The sequence below is a fragment of the Balaenoptera acutorostrata genome, chromosome 8 (assembly GCF_949987535.1).
Source record: "Balaenoptera acutorostrata chromosome 8, mBalAcu1.1, whole genome shotgun sequence".
NCBI lineage: Eukaryota > Metazoa > Chordata > Mammalia > Artiodactyla > Balaenopteridae > Balaenoptera > Balaenoptera acutorostrata.
In genome coordinates, this window is record NC_080071.1 from 107,045,648 (window position 1) to 107,056,253 (window position 10,606).

Genomic DNA, 10,606 nt, shown 5'->3' on the forward strand with positions numbered 1-10,606 from the left:
ACTGGAAGTTTGTACCTTTTTATCACTTGCCTCCCATTCCCCCTCACCCCACCCTCTGCCTCTGGTATTCTGGTAACCACAAGCCTGACCTCTTTTCCTATGAGATTTTTGTTGTTGTGTTTGTTTTTATTTTGTTTTGTTTTATAGATTCCACATATAAGTGAGATCATATAGTATGTCTTTCCTTGTCTTACTTACTTAGCATCATGCCTTCAAGGTCCACCCATTGTAATTGCAAATGGTAGGATTTTCTCATTTTTTATGACTAACATTCCATTGTATATACATGCTACATCTTCTTTATTCAGTTCATCCATATATGGACATTTAGATTGTTTCCATATCTTGGCTATTGTAAATAATGCTGCAATAAAATTTGAGGGTGCAGATATCTTTTCAAGTTAGTGTATTCATTTTCTTAGGATATATTCCCAAAAGTGGAATTGTTGGATCTTATGATATTTTTAAATTTTTTGAGGAAACTCTAGAGCGTTTTCCATAGTGATTGTACTAATTTACATTCCCACCAACAGTGCACAAGGGTTCTGTTTTCTCCACATCTATGCCAACATTTGTTACCTCTTATCTCTTTGATGATAGCTAAAGACTGAGTCAGGCTTGGTAAGTTTCTAAGAATTTTTCAGTTTCTTCCAGGTTGTCCAGTTTGTCGGCATATAGTTGTTCATAGTAGCCTCTTATAGTTCTTTGTATTTCTGTGGTATCAGTTGTAACATCTCCTTTTTCATTTAGAATTTTGTTGACTTAGCTTCTTTCTCTTTTTTCTTTGGTTAGTCAAGCTAAGGGTTTGTGAATTTTATCTTTTCAAAGAACCAACTCTTAGTTTGGTTATTTTTCCTATTGTTTTTCTGTTATCTATTTCATTTATTTCTGCTCTCACCTCAAATCATTTCCTTTCTTCTACTAATTTTGGGCTCAGTTTGTTCTTCTTTTTCTAGTTCCTTAACGTGTAGAGTTAGGTCATTTATTTGGGATCTTTCTTGCTTCTTAATGTAGATGTTTATAGCTATGAACTTCCCTCTTAGAACTGCTTTTGCTACATTCCATAAGTTCTGATCTATCCTGGAAAATGTTGTTCCGTGTGCACTTGAGAAGTATGTGTATTCTGCTATTGTTGGATGAAATGTTCTATATGTGTCTGTTAGGTCCACATGATCTATAGCGTTGTTCAAATCACTGTGTGCTAATTGATTCTCCAAATGATGTATCCATTCTTGAATAAGTGGTATTAAATCTCCAGCTATTATTGTATTACTCTTTATTTCTGCTTTTAGCTCTGTTAGTTTGCTTTATATATTTAGGTGTTTTGATATTGGGTCCATAAATATTTACAATTTTTATATCTTCTTGATAAAGTGACCCCTTTATCATTATATAATGATCTTCTTTGTCTCTTTTTATTACCATTTTTAGTTTAAAGTCTCCTTTGTCTGATATAAGTATAGCTACCCCTGATTTTTTTTGTTGTTACTGTTTGCTTGAAATGTCTTTTTCTATCCCTCACTCTCCATCCATGTATATCTTTACGGCTAAAGTGAGTCTCTTTTAGGCAGCATATTGTTGGACCTTATTTTTGTTTTTTTGTTTTTAATCCATCCAGCCATTCAATGCCTTTTGATTGGAGAATTTAATTCATTTATGTTTAAAGTAATTATTGATAAGTAAGGACTTACTGTTGCCATTTTGTTAATTGCTTCCTGGTTGTTTTGTAGGTCAATTGTTCTCTCTTTTCTTATCTGCTGTCTTTTTTTGTATGATTTGATGTCTTTTGTATCAGTATGCTTTGACTTTAACATTTTCTTTCGTGTAATTACTACAAGATTTTCCCTTGTGGTTACCATGAGGCTTACATAAAATACCTTACACTTATAACACCCTATTTTAAACTGATAATAAGTTAACTTTAATAGAATTCATATACTTTACATTTTTACTTTTTCTACCCTTCACATTTGATGTTATTGTTACAATTCACATGCTTTTTATATTGTGTAAGTAATGACAGTTTATTGCATTTATTATTATTTTTCTGTGTTCTTCTTAACTTTTAAACTAGGTTTGTAAGTGAGCTATGCACCACTATTACCATGTTGCAGATCTAACTATGACTATATATTCACAATTACCAACGAGATTTATGCTACCTTTTTGTGTTTTTGTGATGATAATTAGTGTTCTTTCACTTCCACTCAAAGAACTCCTTTAGCATTTTGGTAAGGCAGTTCTGGTTGTAATGAACTCCCTCAGCTTTTGTTTGTTTGGGAAAGTCTTTATCCCTCCTTCATTTCTGAAGAACAGTTCTGCAGGGCATAGTATTCTTTGTTGACAGTTATTTTCTTTCAATATTTTGAATATGTCATCCCTTCCTCTCCTGGTCTGAAAAGTTTATGTTGATAAATCTGCTGACAGACTTATGGAGGTTTCCTTATTTGTAATCTATCTCTTTTATCGCTCTGCTATTGTTTTTTTGATTTTTTTTTCTTGTCTTTGACTTTTGACAATTTAATTATAATGTGTATTGATGTAGCCCTAGTCAGGTTCAACCTATTTAAGATCTTTTGAACCTCATAGATCTGGATGTCCATTTCTTTCCCCAGGTTCATGGAGTTTTTAACCATTATTCCTTTAAATACACTTTCTATTCCTTTCTCTTTCTCTTCTCCTTCTGGGATTCCCATAATGTGAGTATTATTTCTTTTCATTGTGTCCCACAAGTCTGGTAGGGTTTCTTTATTTTTTTAATTCTTTTTTACTTTTTATTCCTCTCACTGGATAATTTCAAATATCCTGTGCTCCACGTTGCTGATTCTTTCTTCTCCATTCTTAAGTCTGCTTTTGAAACTCTCTATTGAATTCTTCAGTTCATTTATTTCATTTTTAACTCTAGGATTTCTATTTTGTTTTGTTTTGAAGGTTTCTATTGCTTTGCCAATTCTTTTGGTTTTATTCCTGCATTGTTTCCTGAATTTCACTTAGTTTTAAGTCTGTGTGTTCATGTAGTTCATGAAACTTCTTTAAGAGGATTATTTGGAATTCTTTTTCTGGTAGTTCACAGATCACCATTTTTTAGGATCAGTTTTTGGAGCTTTATTAGTTTTCTTTGGTGGTGTCACATATATCTTTTTTTTTTTTTTTTTTTTTTTTTGATAATCCTTAATTCCTTACATTGGTATCTGCACATTTGAGTAAACAGGTTCCTCTTCCAGACTTTACAGGTTTGCTTTGGGAGAGACAAATTTTCACCAATCAGCTCAGTTTGGGTTTCTGGCATGTCTGCTACTAACATTTTGGGGCAGGCAGGCCTTGCTATTATGGTCTATTTTGGGGTGAAGCAGTGTTTAAGCTCTGAGGTTGAAAGTGGGAGTGTGCCACTGGCTGAAAACAGTTGGATAGGACTGCTGGCTTGGTTCTCTACCCACCTGAGACTCTAGGATGGACTCTGTGGTTGCCTGTATTCTATGGTCCAGCTTACTAGATGGTTGGGACTGGATACTATATTTACTTGGTATATAGAGCTACAAATAGAGCTACAAATTAGCGTCCCTGCACTGGCAGGGCAGCAAGATGGTATATAGAGCTAGAAATTAGCATCCCTGCACTGGCAGGGCAGCAAGATGGTATATAGAGCTACAAATTAGCATCCCTGCACTGGCAGGGCAGCAAGATGGGACCCAGGGCCTGCACAGCTTTGTTTGGGGCCCTAAATTAGGCAAGAGTATGCACTAAATTCCCTGGTTAATTGAGGCCATCAGTTTTTCTTTGCACACATTAAAGCCACAAGCTATGCTCTCTGTTCAAGTGCCACTGTAAGCAGGGCTGTTGGGTGGAATAACAGAGCTTCCCATGTGCTCTAGTTAGGATCCCTGGTTGGGCAAGCTGGAGGCTGTATTCAGCTCTGAATGAGTGCCCAGGTGCATTGGAAGAAGCAGCTGTAAAGCTGGTAAAGCTCTCTGCATGGGGTTGCACTGGCCTGGGGGAAGGGCAAGGTGGTGTCTGTGCATCTCCTTCTCTTATCCTTCTAATGCAGCCTTGCTTTGTCTCGTGGTTCAAGGGGGGTGCTTCAGCAACATCCTTATGTTCTAGGATTCTCTCGGTGTTGTCTGTTCTTGAATAGTTGTTAGTTGTTCTACTCGTGAGGGGGAACAAATTCAGGAATGACCTATATTGCCATACTGGTAATTTCACTCTCTTGGCATTCTTTTGGTTATGGTGTATCTGGTCCTATTATTTGGCATTCTGTTAATATCTGCTGCTGACATTGTGCCTGAAACAATCATGACCTTTTTAATCTTGACTTGGCCATGACCAGTTGCTTCTATCTGCAGAAATATTCCAAACCTCTTGCTTACTCTGTATCAACCTCTGTGTGTCGCCGTCCATCACCATTTGTTCTCCTGGTTCCGAGAGCTCCTCTCTGATGCCCGGATGTCACTGCCTTTGCCATATGCTGTCCATGTGCACCAATGGAATTTATATCTGTAGAGACAAAACACATTTTCTCTTGATTGCTGATAGATGAGTTGTCATTTTAGGATTTTGCTAGTTGGAAACACTAAAATGACTGGCAATAACTTCATCTTTTTAAAATACAAAATAAAATTAGGCATATCATTTGTCTAAGAGTAAACTATTTCTAAAAAGGAATTGTTTTTCAATCCTAAGATTTTTTATTCTCTTTCTCTCCAGATACATGTACTCATTCTAAGCTAACAAAGATTTTGTTTGCACCTCATTTCAATCATTGGCACTGTAAGAGTTTGATACAGTTGAAAGTGCACTGAATTTGACTTTGCACTTATTACTATGGTAAGCTTGGGCAATTAATTTAGCCTTGGTTAATTAGCCTTGGTCTGTTAATTTGTAAAATGGGCATAATGTCTGCCTCAAAACATAGCTGTGAGATCAAATACACAAAAGACTTGGTACATGACAAATAGTGTCCCTTATTTCATTTTCTTATTTATTGAAACCTTATAAATATATATATTGATATGTGTCTTATAGATTACATTTTAATGAAATTAAGCTTTAAAGTAGGAAGAAAAATCCTACTACTATACCATATCAACAATATAATGTGTTCTTTTTCACATTTTGTCTATATACATACACTTTTAGAGATATGATCAAAGTACAGATAGTTTGTATTTTCCACATTTATTTAATATTAAATGATAATTATTTAACATTGTTATACAAACTTTATAATATCAACTAAATAGCTTTATATGTTGAAGAATCATTATTAATATTTTCCCAATATTGAACTTTTAGATTATTTCTAAATTTTGTCATACCCCCCCACACACGCATATACATAAAACTTTTCTCTTCTAAGTACCTGCAAACACACAAGCACCCTGTACTGAAAGATCTATGAAGTGATATGTCTCTGCACAGGAAACTATGGGTCCTTGACATGTTTGTCCTGTATATAGATCTCTAAAACCCCTGGATACTTTTAGTTTTCAGTGCTTACTTATGATGTTAACCATAGTTTCAATAAGAACAGCAGCTAATTTGGAACTGTACCACAGCCTGAAAGATAGCCAATCACTGGACCTTCCTTTACCTTATTAGCAATTGTTCAAAGCCCTGCAGAACTTATCCAATGCAACATTGGATAAGTTCTGGAGGTTGAGAGGGGAGGAAACAAGTGATAGCACTACGATGAATAGCAGCTCTTATTTCTGCAGAGTAAAATACTTGAACTCTAGAAAGAAACTGATGAAGTTGTTAAATGGAGATCTGGCACCACATGCCACCTGACTAGCTGAGCACCAGCTTACAATACCCTTCCCTGGGTGCAAACACACTGGGGTTCACCTGCAAGCCCTCAGACATTTGTGCATCAGTGAGAAGAGATGAAGGATGTCCAAATGGCCAACCAGGCATCTGGGCCTTGCCTGTAGCTGATACATTTAACATTCCTAGTTAAGCAAGTGTCCTTTGGGTTAAATATAATTAATCTCCTTCTAAGTGTCAGGAATAGGGTGGTTGCGTGTGTTTTTAGGCAAGAACATAAAGAGGACAATTATTCCATATAGTGCAGTAAAGAGTAGATATAATTGGTTATAAGGCAGATGGAAATAAGAAGAGAAGGCCTTTTTGAACAGAGACTATCTAGAAGTTTGAGGAAGATACAAGAACATCCCATGCATAGAGTATTCTATTTTTAAAATGCTTCAAAAGCACCATTAGTTTCCATTAGCAATAGAAAATAACAATCTTCTTAAGAAAAAAATATCTGACTTTTATAACTGTAAAGTGATACTGTATTACTGTTTTAATTTTTATTTATTTGCAAGCTTTTGAGGTTAAACATTGTGTCCTCTGCCCCAAACAAACTATACAATTGAATTTTTTGAGTTGGAAGTAATTTGGAAATAATCTGTTTCCACCTCCAAACCCATTTTACACCTGAAGTCCAGAAATTTATAATTGCTTAGGCCACTTAGACTAGAGATGAGAATCCAAGTATCTTGAAGCTCAGCCATGTACAAAATCTATTTCCAAAGATGGAAAGTTGTACAAAATCTATTTCCAAAGATGGTCTAATTGGGAAAATTTTCTCTGTCATTTTCCACAGCAACCTCATTTTTCTGACTCAGAGTTTCCACTTTTTTACCCTGATGTAGTGTTTGTGCCCATCTGCACATGGGCTGAGAAATCTTGGTATTAATTCTTCTTTAAATGTTTGGTAGGATCCACCAGTGTTACCATCTGGACCTGGGCTTCTCTCTTTTGGAAAGTTTTTGATTACTAATTCAATTGTAACTGGTCTGTTCATATTTTCTATTTCTTCATGATTCAGTTTTGGTAAGTTGTATGTTTCTAGGAATTTATTTCTTCTAGGTTATCAAGTTTGTTGGTATATAATTGTTTATAGTGGTCTTTTATGATCCTTTGTAGTTCTGTGGTATCATTTGTAATGTCTCTTCTTTCATTTCTGATTTTATTTATTTGCATCTTCTCTCTTCCTTTCTTAGTCTAGCTAAAGTTTTGTCAATTATGTTTATCTTTAAAAAACAGCTCTTAGTTTCATTAATAGTTTCTATTGTTTTCCTGATCTCTATTTTATTTATTTCTGCTCTGATCTTTGTCATTTCCTTCCTTGTGCTAACTTTGGGCTTAGTTTGTTTTCTTTTCCTAGTTTATTGAAGTGTACAGTTAAGTTGTTTATTTGAAATCTTTCTTTTTCTTAATGTTGACAGTTATTCTAATGAACTTCACTTTCAGAACTGTTTTTGCACCATCCCATAGGTTTTGATATGTTGTGTTTCCATTTTTGTTTGTTTCAAGATATCTTTTTATTTCCCTTTCAATTACTTCTTGACTCACTGGCTGTTCAGGAGTGTGTTGTTAATTTCCACTCATTTGTGAATTTTCCAGTTTCTTCTTGTTATTGATTTCTGGTTTCATACAATTGTGATCAGAAGAGATACTTCATATGATTCCAGTGTTCTTAAATTTGCTAAGACTTGCATTGTGACCTATCATATGAGATTGGTCTGTGTGTGCTCGAGAAAAAAAAGTGTGTATTCTGATCCTATTGGATGAAATGTTCTGTATATGTCTGTTAGGTTCATTTGATCTACAGTATGGTTCAAATCTAATTTTTCCTTGTTGATTTTCTGCCTGATTGAGCTATCCATTATTGAAACTGGAATATTGAACTCCCCTGCTATTGTTGTATTGTAGTCTATTTCTCCTTTCAGATCTGTTAGTATTTGCTTAATATATTTAGGTATCCCAGTGTTGGGTGCATATATATTTACAATACAATTGTTATATTTTCTTGATGAATTGACACCTTTATCATTATATAATGATGTATTTGTCTCATTACTGTTTTTGACTTAAAGTCTATTTTGTCTGATATAAATATAGTTATTCCTACTCTCTTTTGGGTTCTCCTTGCATGAAATATTTTTTTCATTCCCTTCACTTTGAGCCTATTTGTATCCCTAAAGCTGAAGTAAGTCTCTTGGAGTCAGCATATAGTACAGTCTTGTTTTTTTATCCATTCAACGACTCTATGTCTTTTGATTGGAAAATTCAATGCGTTTACATTTAGAGTAATTATCAATAGGTAAGAACTTACTAATGCTGACTTTTCATATTTCCTGTATTCCTTTCTTCCTCTCTTGCTGCATTCCTTTGTGAATTGATGATTTTTCCCTAGTAGGGTGCTTTGATTTTCTTCTTTTTATCTTTTATGAATCTACGGTAGGTTTTTATCTTGTGGTTACAATGAGGCTTACATAAAACTTATTAAAGATATAACAGTCTATTTTATACCAATAACATTTTAACTTGATTTGCGTCCAAAAACTTCATTATTTTACTCTCCCTTCTTTTATTTTTTTAAATTAGTTTTTATTGGAATATAGTTGATTTACAATGTTGTGTTAGTTTCTGCTGTGCAGCAAAGTGAATCAGTTATACATATACATATATCCACTCTTTATTAGATTTTTTTCCCGTATAGGCCATTATAGAATATTGAGAAGAGTTCCCAGTGCTATACAGTAGGTTCTTATTAGTTAGCTATTTTATATAAAGTAGTGTGTATTTGTAGAATGAAAAAAAAATGATACAAATGAACTTATTTACAAAACAGAAATAGAGTCACAGATGTAGAAAACAAACTTATGGTTACCAAAGGGGAAGGGAGGAGGAGGACAAATTGGGAGATTGGGATTGACATATACATTCTTTTATGTTTTTGATGTCATGATTTACATCCTTTTGTACTGTGTATCCATTAACAAAATATTGTAGCTATAGCTATTTTTATACTTTTGCTTTTTAATCTTTACATTTTAGTGAAATAGTTAACATAACACTATACTAAGATATTAGAATATTCTGACTCTTACTATATGCTTACTCTTACCAGTGTGTTGTATATTTTTCTATGTTTTCGTGTTACTAATTAGTGGATAGTTTAGATGCTCTAGCTTTATACTATAGGTTAAGTTAAGGCTAGTGTCAAATATTTTCTAACAAAACCTTGGCTCAGCAATTTGGTATACATGCTGGCAAATGGAACTGGTCATTATTATAGAAAGAGTCAATTTTCTGGTCCCGTGTAGACAAAGTCTAAGCCAGTTTATTTTGCATAAGTCTCAGTTTTTGAAGAGATATATGAATGGTGTCAGGGAAAATGATACAATATGCTGGATCCACAGTGAGAATGTAATAAATATTTCTTTAAATGAATTGGATTTTAGCCAAAAGTGTGCATCATATTCATTAACAGGAAAACAAACCACAACATTGCTTGGAGCATATGAAAAGTTGCCCTGGCAACTTTCATCTATTTAGTGGTCACATTGATCCTACATCACGTTGATTTCCTACAGAGTTAATTTCTCACTTCTTCAGATTGTAATGTCAGCACAGTTGTACATCTTTCTGGTTCTTACCCAAAAATATAATCACAGTCTATATCCCAATAGCTAAAATGCATAAAACCTATGACTCAGTTAAAACTCTGTTCCATTTTGACAATTGTAAGAATGGATAATAAGTTGGAAAATGCTTGTGCAATATAGTTTAAGGTCATTTTATTTTATAGCATTGTAAAGTAAAAGTACACCACTGATAAAGTTTGATATTTAGGCTTTGAGGGTGGAAAGTATTTCTAGACTAGATTAAAGAGGTGATATCAGAGACTATAGGACTGGGTTGAGAAGGAAGATTTGAGGATCAACAACTCTTAGGAATCCTAAAAACATGTAGCCCTTCTCCTAATCAAGTCCACTTGGATGTGATTTCAGAATTGCTAAAAGCAGCTGGATGATCTTAGGAAAACCACAACTTTTCTGGGCATCAACTTCAACTGCCAAAGAAGCACAAACCTCAAGATTGTTGTGAGAATGTAATGAGGTACCTTTCTTATCACTGGAAACACACTAGAAACCAAGTATAATAATATGACTAAAGTGGCTGGTAAATAGTTGCTGCCTCAAGCCCCCCTATTTCTTACCTGCACTCTCCACCTCTCTCTTGGGCCCCTTCCTACCTAATCAGCGTGCATAACTAATAGTTGTTCAACATTTTGATTATTACCTCTTTACAACAAGGTTATATACATAGCACAGACCCGGTGAATGATTGCTAACTGACTAATAATCCATGTGGAGGTAATTTCAATTGTTAGGTATGACATATAATTATTAAACATTATTTTATATTTTCAAATATATAATCATTTTGAGGTTGCTTTCCCTTAAAAATATATTATGATTAATATAATTTCTTTTCAAATATACTTAAGAGACACTAATGAAAAAGTATAGGAACAAAAGTCACACGAGCTAAAATACAGAATTTCAGCCATGTGCTAGATTTGGAGAGTGCCATGGATCTGCCAAAATAGCTTTTCAGAAGCCAGATGTCACTGCTGGGGAAATACTTTCCACTCCTGCTCATTTAATTCTCAAATTACTAATTAGCCTTAGCCCACACAGAACTAAAAGTATTCACTGAGAAATGATGTCTTGACTTTCAGTTCTACTTGAATTTCACATTTTTTGCTATTACTCTTGTTGGTGTATCCTTTCTTCCTGGGTTCTTCCCC